The sequence below is a fragment of the Eschrichtius robustus genome, chromosome 4 (genome assembly GCF_028021215.1).
Source record: "Eschrichtius robustus isolate mEscRob2 chromosome 4, mEscRob2.pri, whole genome shotgun sequence".
NCBI classification, from domain to species: domain Eukaryota; kingdom Metazoa; phylum Chordata; class Mammalia; order Artiodactyla; family Eschrichtiidae; genus Eschrichtius; species Eschrichtius robustus.
The window spans coordinates 48,737,288-48,746,818 of record NC_090827.1 but is presented as its reverse complement, the minus strand read 5'-3'; positions in this window follow the sequence as shown (position 1 = coordinate 48,746,818).

Sequence of the window (9,531 nt, the reverse complement as noted above, 5' to 3'; positions counted from 1 at the left end):
GGTCTCCTGTAGACAGCATATATATGGGTCTTGTTTTTGTATCCATTCAACCAGTCTATGTCTTTTGGTTGGAGCATTTAATCCATTTACATTTAAGGTAATTATCAATGTGTATGTTCCTATTACCATTTTCTTAATTGTTTTGGGTTTGTTTTTGTAGGTCTTTTTCTCCTCTTGTGTTTCCCACCTAGAGAAGTTCTTTTAGCATTTGTTGTTATGCTGGTTTGGTGGTGCTTAACTCTCTTAGTTTTTGGTTGTCTGTAAAGCTTTTGATTTCTTCATCCTTGCTGGGTAGAGTAATCTTGGTTGTAGGTTTTCCCCTTTCATCACTTTAAATAGGTCCTATTACTCCCCTCTGGCCTGCAGGTTTTCTGCTGAAAAATCAGCTGATAACCTTATGGGGATTTCCTTGTATGTTATTTGTTGATTTTCCTTTGCAGCTTTTAATATTTTTCCTTTGTATTTAATTTCTGTTAGTTTGATTAATATGTGTCTTGGCATGTTTTTCCTTGGATTTATCCCGTATGGGACTCTCTGCACTTCCTGGACTTGAATGACTATTTCCTTTCCCATGTTAGGGACGTTTTCGACTATAATCTGTTCAAATGTTTTCTCAGGCCCTTTCCCCTTCTCTTCTTCCTCTGGAACCCCTATAATTTGAATGTTGGTGCATTTAATGTTGTCCTATAGGTTTCTGAGGCTGTCCTCATCATTTCTTTTCATTCTGTTTTCTTTATTCTGCTCCACAGCAGTCATTTCCACCATTCTATCTTCCAGCTCACTTATCCTTTGCCTCAGTTATTCTGCTATTGATTCCTTCTAGTGTATTTTTATTTCAGTTTTGTGTTGATCATCACTGATTGTTTGTTCTTTAGTTCTTCTAGGTCCTTGTTAAACATTTCTTGTATCTTCTTGATCTGTGCCTCCACTCTGTTTCTAAGATCTTGGATCATCTTTACTATCATTACTCTGAACTCTTTTTCAGGTAGGTTTTCTATTTCTTCTTTATTTCATCTTGTGGGTTTTTACCTTGCTCCTTCATCTGCAACATATTTCTCTGTTGCCTCATTTTGTCTAACTTACTGCGTTTATGGTCTCTTTTCCACAGGCTGCAGGGTCATAGTTGCTCTTGCTTCTGTTGTCTGCCCCCTGGTGGGTGAGGTTGGTCCAGGGGCTTGTGTAGGCTTCCTGGTGGGAGGGACTGGTGCCTACACTCTGGTGGATAGAGCTAAGTCTTTGCCTCCGATGGGTAGGGCCTCATCAGGTGGTGTGTTTTGGGGTGTCTGTGATCTTAGTACGACTTTAGGCAGCCTGTCTGCTCATGGGTGGGGCTGTGTTCCTGTCTTGCTGCTTTTTGGGCATGAGGTGTCTAGCACTGGAGCCTGCAGTCAGTTCAGTGGAGCTGGGTTTGGTGTTGAGATGGATAACTCTGGGAGAGCTCATGCTGATTAATATTCCCTGGGCCTGGGAATTTTCTGGTGGTCCAGCATACTGGATTCAGCACTTCCACCCTGGAGGCCCAGGCCCAATCCCTTGCTGGGAAACTAAGAGCCTGCATGCCATGCTGCCACAGAAAGAAGAAAGAAAAGAAAAAAAAAAAGACAAGAAAACAAACAAAACCCAAGACAAATAGCAAAAACTAAAACAAACAAACAGTAACAACAACACAACACATGCACACAAACAGAAACACCAAATCCAAGACCAAATCCCAATAACAACAAAACCAAACTAACAGAAAAAAAGAGGCAGACAGAAAAGAAAAAGAAAAAAATAAAAAACAAAATAGTAAGAGAATAAACAAACAAACAAACAAAAGAATTTAAAAAATGAGATCAATAAGGAGTAAAGTAATAAAAACAAAAAAACGAAAAATAAAATAAAAACAGAAAGCAAACAAAAAAAGCAAAGAGAACATAAAATAAACATATAGAAACAATCAAAAAAATAGAAAATAAAATATAGTTAAAAACAAAGAACAAAAATTAAAAAGCACAAAAAGACAAGAAAGTAAAGTAAATATAGAAAAATAAAAAATATATTTTAAAAAAATAAAAAATAAAAATAAAGGATAAGAAATAATAAAAACAACACCACCATCAACTGAGCAAAATGAAACAAAGAAAAAAAAGAATAATAGTAATAAGTATATTTTCCTGGGGCCTCCCCTGTCAGTGTCCTTGCTCCGTCAATGAGCCAGAGCCAATCCCTACCTCCCCTGGAGGCCCTCCAATACCTCTAGATCGGTCTCTGGACCTGCTGTGGGCACTGTGGGGTCAGCTCAGACTCTGACCTGGCCCACTTCCTGTGTGTACTTGCCCCGAGAGTCCACTGCTGCTAAGGCTAGACCCATCTCAGTTGTGGGAACACTCATTGTCTATTCAGATATTCCACAGACACAGGATTTACCAAGCCAGTCATGGGGATTTAATGTGCAGCTTATGCAGGTGCACAAAAGATTTCCTCTTCCTTAGTCACACTGCCCCTGGGACTCAGTTTTGGTTTTGGCCCCACCTCTGCATGTGTGCCACCCTCAGACATCTGTTCCCTGCCCAGGTGAGAGGGAGTGAAAGCAGCAGCTGATTGGGGCACACTTACTCCCTCAGGCCAGGGAGGGGTACAGCAGCCACAACTGGGATGTGCACAAATTGCCATGGCGACGGGACCGGCAGGCAATTGCAACAGACTGGGGTGCGCTCGCTCTGGTGAGAGTCCCTCCCAGTGTCCGCAGAGGCAGAGGTTGGCATGTGGGGGTGGTGGCGGCCCCACCCCTTGCACACCACTCAACAATGGTGCCTCATTTCCTAGGCAGACCACACTTCCTCTAGGGGCGTTCCTGGCCACAGAGCCTCTTACTCCCGTCCCCTTTGTTGTATCTGGGCAGCCAACAGTGGTCCTACCCCCCAATCCACTCTTTTAACCCCACACTTTAGCACTCAGTCCCCACCAGCATTGCTGGATTCCTATCTCAGGCTGGGGTGCCCAGGGCTGATTCCTGAGGGGACTTTGGGATGGGCAGCACTCAGGACCCCCAGGGCCTATGCAGATGGAGACCTTGGCTTGAGGAGTGGGCAAGCCTGCTCAGATGGTTGCCTCTCCCAGTGCCTGCAGAGGCCAAAGGAGCCGGTGTGTGGGGAAAGGGGTTGTAATGGCAGCCCTGCCCCTCACACACTGCTCAGCAATGATGCCTTGCTTCTATGGTGGAGCACCTTACTCCTGTCCCTTCAGGTTGTCTTTTCACAGCCAACAGCTGTCTCCTGCCTGGGTCCATGCTCCAAACCCCACTTTCCAGCAGCAAGCCCCCTCTCCGCAACAGGAGACTCATGCCTCAGGCTGGGGTGCGCAGAGCTGTGGTGCAGACCATGCATGCAGTTTTTACTTTGTCCTGCCTTCCACAGACCATCTGCTGCATTCACCTTTGATCTCCCGAAGGTCCCTTTCTGTCCCAGCTGATTTCCCCACCATGAGGGGGTTTTTCTGAGTGCGGGGACCTCCCCTCACCTTCAGCTTCCTGCCAAATTTGCTGGTCTCTTTTTTGATTCCTCCTTTCTTTTTTTCTTTCTTTTATCCTACGTGGTTGTGAGGGGATTTTTCTTGTCCTTTTAGGCGTCTGAATTCTTCTGCTAATGTTCAGCAGGTGCTCTGAGAGAACTGTTCCATTTGTAGATGATTCTTGATGTACTTATGAGGAGTGACGAATTCCTTGTCCTCCTATTCTGTCACCTTCACTCTTCCTCCTCAGAGCAGGACTTTGAACCCAGGTTTAAAGGATTCTAGCACCAGTACTCTTCACCCATTTCACCCTGGGCCCTCATTTCCACTAAGGATCAGAAAGTTTAAATAAAGACCAGTTTTCCTCTCCTTAGTCCATGAAGTTCTGCCAGATCACTGTGAGCAGGACACAGCAGGTACAGTTGGCAACCCTGAGACATGAGTGGAGGAAGCTTCTCGGCACCCCTCCCCAATGTGACCCAAAGACGCGAAAGTCCCAGTCTGCCCCTCATGCAGGAGAGAGAGGTGCCTGCCTGCCAGGCTGAACTAAAGCCTGTCCACATTTGACTAGGTCTTTCCTGCACCCAGAGGCCCCTAAGGCTTAGGTCCACTCCCAGCCTGGGTCCCCTGGACCCGTGTTCTAGGAAGCTGCAGACTGGGGTCGACTGCACGGAGGTCGTGGATGGGAAGCTGCGGGCAGGGGAAGAGGCCTGTCCCCAAAGTCACTTTCAGGCCTCTCGTGGAATCCTGGAGGTTTCCACAGGTCGTGGTTGGTCAACTTTTCAAGAATGCCCCCGCTTCTGTAGCTGTGTCTGAAACGTCTGCAGGACAGTGCATTCTCGGGTTCCCCCAAACGAGTCTCCTCTTCCTCCTCCTGGGGACCCTGTGCTTCTTTCCAGGCGGGAACCTCAGTGTTTCTGCTCTTTTTATCCTTTTAGTTACCTATTTAACAGCTTTATATCTAATTAACTATTATTTATATTAAATTATCTCTATTCAAACATCCAGTGTAGTTTCTGCCTTCTGACTGGACCTTAATGTATATACTTCTCTTATTCAATACTTCAATTTTATAATCCCTTCCTGTTTCTTAAAACTCTAGAGACCTTGAGCATGACTTCCCATCTTCCTAGTTGTCTTACTAGGCCTACAGCACTGTTCATAGATCAGCCTGTCTTCAGCTGTGCTGTGAATATTAGAATGTAGGACTCGGGGAGCTATTGAGGATTCTTGCACAGAGGGTGGTGTGAGAGAAGCTGAGAAAGGGGAGCAGGAGGGGAGATTCCCCAAAGGCAGACTCGCTGGCAGTCTGTTGCAAGTTCTGTGCACTGTGATGACCATTTGTTTTGGGGCTGTAGCAGTGAGAATCACACTGCAGACCCCGAATGCAGAGTGAAGGAAGTGCTGTGACAGATGGCTTTAGGAAAAAATGTTTTATGCCTTTTCTCCTAGAAAGCCATTAGCTTGGATGTAGGGGGAAGAAGGCAAGTCAGTCTAGAGTGTAGTGGAGCTGGGTGTGGGCTTTATTGGTGCTTTAGTGAATCAGTCAAAGTCTTTACATTCCTTAGTGGGTTACTGCCCTGTGCTTAGGATGAGACCTGGAGCATGAGCCTTTCTCTCAGCATCTTTGTTCCACTCTCAGATTTCAGCTGCTTTTGCATGACTGTGCCATGGAGGGGTGTATCTCCATGCCGTCTACTGATGGTAGATGACTGTTCTTTGGTATTTGCTGTAAGACTTGTCATGGGGAGAAAATGTTTCTTGGTTTTCCTGCTCCAGCCTCAGTCTTAGGGAGGCCTATGTGCTTGAATCTCAGGGATAGGATTTTTTAGAAATTCCTGATCCTCCCCAATAGGAAATGCACTCTGCCTCTGACTTGGTACAGAGCCTGGAGTACAGGCAAGTTTCCTGTGTCTCCACAGAGGCAGGGGAGCACTGCCTTATGCCAGTGGAGTGTCTTGGATGGTGGATTTCTTACCTATATTCCTTCCTCAACAGCAGAAAATGACAGTGAAGGATCTGGGAACAGAAGGTAGGTTCCTGCTCTTCCTTCATTGGCTGACAGCTTTTGCTGGTGATATTAAGGGTACTTTGTAGTTTCAAATTGTTCCTTTTTCCAGAAATTTGTGTGGACTACCTCAAGAGTTCCCCAAAGTAAATACCAAGATTTGGGGGCTGGCTTTGAACTTTTGGAAAAGCAAATTCTTCTAAATCATCACCCATCGTTCTTCTTGACCACTAGATTCTCCTTGTAGATTACTTATAGTTTATTTGTCTTTAGTTCTCACAGTTCAGGTAGTTCCTCATTTCACCCCCTGCTGCCTTGTAGATGAGAAAAGAAATCTTAAGCAACTTTTCAATTTAAAAGGGTGAAAATTACTCAAGGTTAAAAGAGTTAACTGCATTATTCTTCATTGTAGATATCTGAAAGTTATATATTGTGAACATTCAGGTTACTTTAAAATAAAAAAAATAATTGATTTAATGTTTGTCTGTTTTTAAGTTAGCTAGGATGAAGTCGGGAAGAAGGGAGGTTTTCTAAGTACAGTGCTCAGTTATTCTGAGGAAGTAAGGTGCATGAGGATAAAAAATTCTTCTGTGCATCTTCGAAGGGCAATGGCAGTTCTTCATGACTAGGCTGACATATGGAAACTGCTTTTACCATATGGTCAACTGCATTTGATGCAGACAAATTCACACCTGCATATTTCTGGGGCATCCAAGGTTAAGATTTTAAGATCACTTTTAAGATTTTTGAACTGATCTCTTAGAAGATTGACTTCTGGTCTGCCCTTTTTCTCCTGTGGGATATACTTTTTTTTTTTTTTTTTGCATTAATGATGTTCAGGTATGTGCTCTGTCTTTCCTTTTAAGTACTGTTTCTACAACTTGGATCACACTCTTAGGTCATAGACTTCTGAAATAATTAAATAACTTTGTGTATCTTTTCAAGTACATCTCATTATGTATAAATTTTGTAATAAGAACAATAACACTATTTTTTCTGTGAGAAATAAGGATATATCAGTCTGAAGAAATAATAGTGAGTCGCTTGCACCTGTTTATAAAGTGGAGATATCTTCATAATTCATCATCCTGGCTTCTGTAAGTGTCATGCCTACTTTGTTTAAGGGAGTCCCTCGTCCTGCACATGGTGTAAGTTCATAGGCAAAATTTTCAAAGTAATTATCTTCACCATATTTTACACTGTATTTACCTTTTTCTTATTTCACTTAACAGAATGTCCTATAAATGATAAAGAAAAGAGAGAGCATGCTTTTTAAAAGTAAAATGAATGTGTTCTAAGAACTTTCGAGGTTCACTTTCAATGCAGTTATGGTTACTTGATTCTTACTGCCTTGGGCTTTGCTCTGGTGCCCCCTTGGCTTCTAAAAGAATTGCAGTCCAAACTGGCCTTGTAAGTTGGTACCAAGAGGTCTCTGAAAGGCAGACAGCACACTTGCGTTTAGCTGTTCTTTCTCTCTCTTAAACACTTGTGTTTCTGAGGACATGTGTTCCCCATGTGTGCTAACATGTGTTAGTGTCCACAGCCATGCCATTCTGTGATGCCAGCCAGCCCTACTCTCCACCTTTTTCCTGAATTACTCAACATTTTTTGTGCTCTCAGAACCTTGTAACTCTCTCATTGAATGTATCACACATCATTAAATTTTTGTTTATATTCTTATTCCCAGTGTAAGCTTGATGGCAGAGACCATGCCCTATTTTTTTTATTGACAAAATCTAGCATAATAGTTTCTCAAGAAATATTTGATTAATTGAGGTGCATGGAGTGTATTATTTATTGGAGGCAGTAGTGCAGTAGTTAGAAATCACAGGTCTTGGGGACTCCAATATCAGTTCTGGATCTTTATTCACTAGCTGCTCTTACTTTTCTAAACCTGATATATAAAATACAAATTTGTTATCTGCTGAGACAGAGTTAGAGCAACTGGCATATGATCCATTTCTACTCTTGATACTCCTGATTAATACCCAGGGGAAACAAGAGAAGGCAGGCCACGAGTCCAGTCTCTTTATAAACAAAGCATCTAGACCTCCAGGCCAACAGATTAGTGATGCTCACTAAAAGGAAGAATCCTTATCTCTGGTATGTTTTCAGCAGGATGTCTCTGGTTTAAGACTGCTTGTAAGACCTACAATCTATGTATTTATGAGGCATGGCTCCCTGAAGAATGTCATACAAGCTGCACAAAACTCCGGATTAAAATGCACGTTTCATAGCTTAACTGCTCCTTGCTGTGTGTGAGGTAAACTACAAACCTCCTTAGAGAGCTCACCCATTACTCTGGGCCACAGAGTGTGTGCCACTATGAAAAGGAAAGACCTGGACATTGGGACATCCAGATTGCTCCCTGCTTTGCTTGTGCCCCTTGATTGCTTGTATCTTTGAAATTATTAGTAAAGCTTGACCTTGGGTAAGTTCTGTGAGGCTGCAAAACTGATTCAATAATACCAACTTAGCTTAGCTCACTACCTCATGGAGTTCTTGTGAGGATTAAATGATTTAACACTTGTCAAGTACCTAGCATAATACCTGCCATATATTAAGTACTTAAGAGTTTCACTATTGTTATTATTGGTAATAATTAGTAATAGTAGTAGTATAGTACAGTTAGTAGAAGGAGCAGCAGTAGTTTGGTGGTACCAGGTGTGGGCTGAAATGACCAGTGGTTCTTTACACTGTCTGCACCTATAAGTCTGTTCTATTATATACAATAGCTGCTGGTTGTAACTTTGTTTCCAACAGCTCAAGTGTATAATTCAACTTCGATTAGTGAGTCAACTATTATTTATTAAATGCTTATGGTATATCAGACACTTTTCTAAGCTTTATTTAAAATTTTTGCTATCAAGACAAGGCAAAATAAAATAAGTTAATTACTTATTATTTACAAATGAGCTATTTCTTTAAGTAGAGGAGACTCAGTCTCTGCTTTTGGAGTTTCTATGAACACCTTACCTTACTCATTGTCCTGTCTTATAAAAATATATTGGTCACATGAGCTATAGACTGAATGTTTGTGTCCCCCTCCAAATTCATATGTTAAATCCTAATGCCTAATGTAGTGGTATTTGGAGGTAGGGCCTTTGGGAAGTGATGAGGTTGTGAGGATGGAGCCCTCATGAATGGATTGGTGCCCTTATGAAAGAGACCACAGAGAGCTCCCTTGTCCCTTCTGCCATGTGAGGACATAGTAAGAAAATAGCCATCTATGAACCAGAAAGTGGGCGAGGGTCCAGACACTGAACCTGCTGGTGTCTTGATCTTTGACTTCCAGCCTCCAGAACTGTAAGAAATAAATATCTGTTGTTTATATAGCACCCAGTTTATGGTATTTTGTTATAGCAGCCTGAGTGGGCTGAGACAGCATGCAGTATCCATAACTGTAATGATCTTTCCCATGAGGAACATTTAATTCCCTTGAATAAAAATAAGGGATGTCGTTGCTTTTCCAGTGGCAATGGATTGCTAGATTACAAGGCCTGTACCACCATCTCTGCTTCATTTTGTAAATATGCTTCCATCCCTCTGGAGAGGTTCCCTGGAGACCTCCTTATTCTCTAGATATATCCACGCCAGATGTTAACCAGACAAGATGAACTTACAAGCGTACACCAGTCCCTTTTTGTTCATATGGAAGCAAATAAGTGAATGTATTCTAATTTCTGCATCACATTTTTTCTTTATATGTTATCTTTAGAAATGTGGAAGTTACTGAGAAAGAGATAAAGCCAATTAAAGTATTTATTATAAAAATTATTATTGCTCATATTTATTATATAAAGTAAGTGTGGTGAGAGATGAAAGGCAACTAAACTAGCAGCTTGGGCTTATTAGGCAGAAAAATAGCTCTCTATAAATTTTATGGTCTTGTGGGATATGCTACAGTATACTGTAATCGTGAAGACTTTTTTATATTATTATTCACAAAGGCTAGTAATTTCCAGGGACTTAAGTGTCAGTTGAGTGCAATAGTATAAATTTATTAGAAAATAAATAAATTTATATAACAT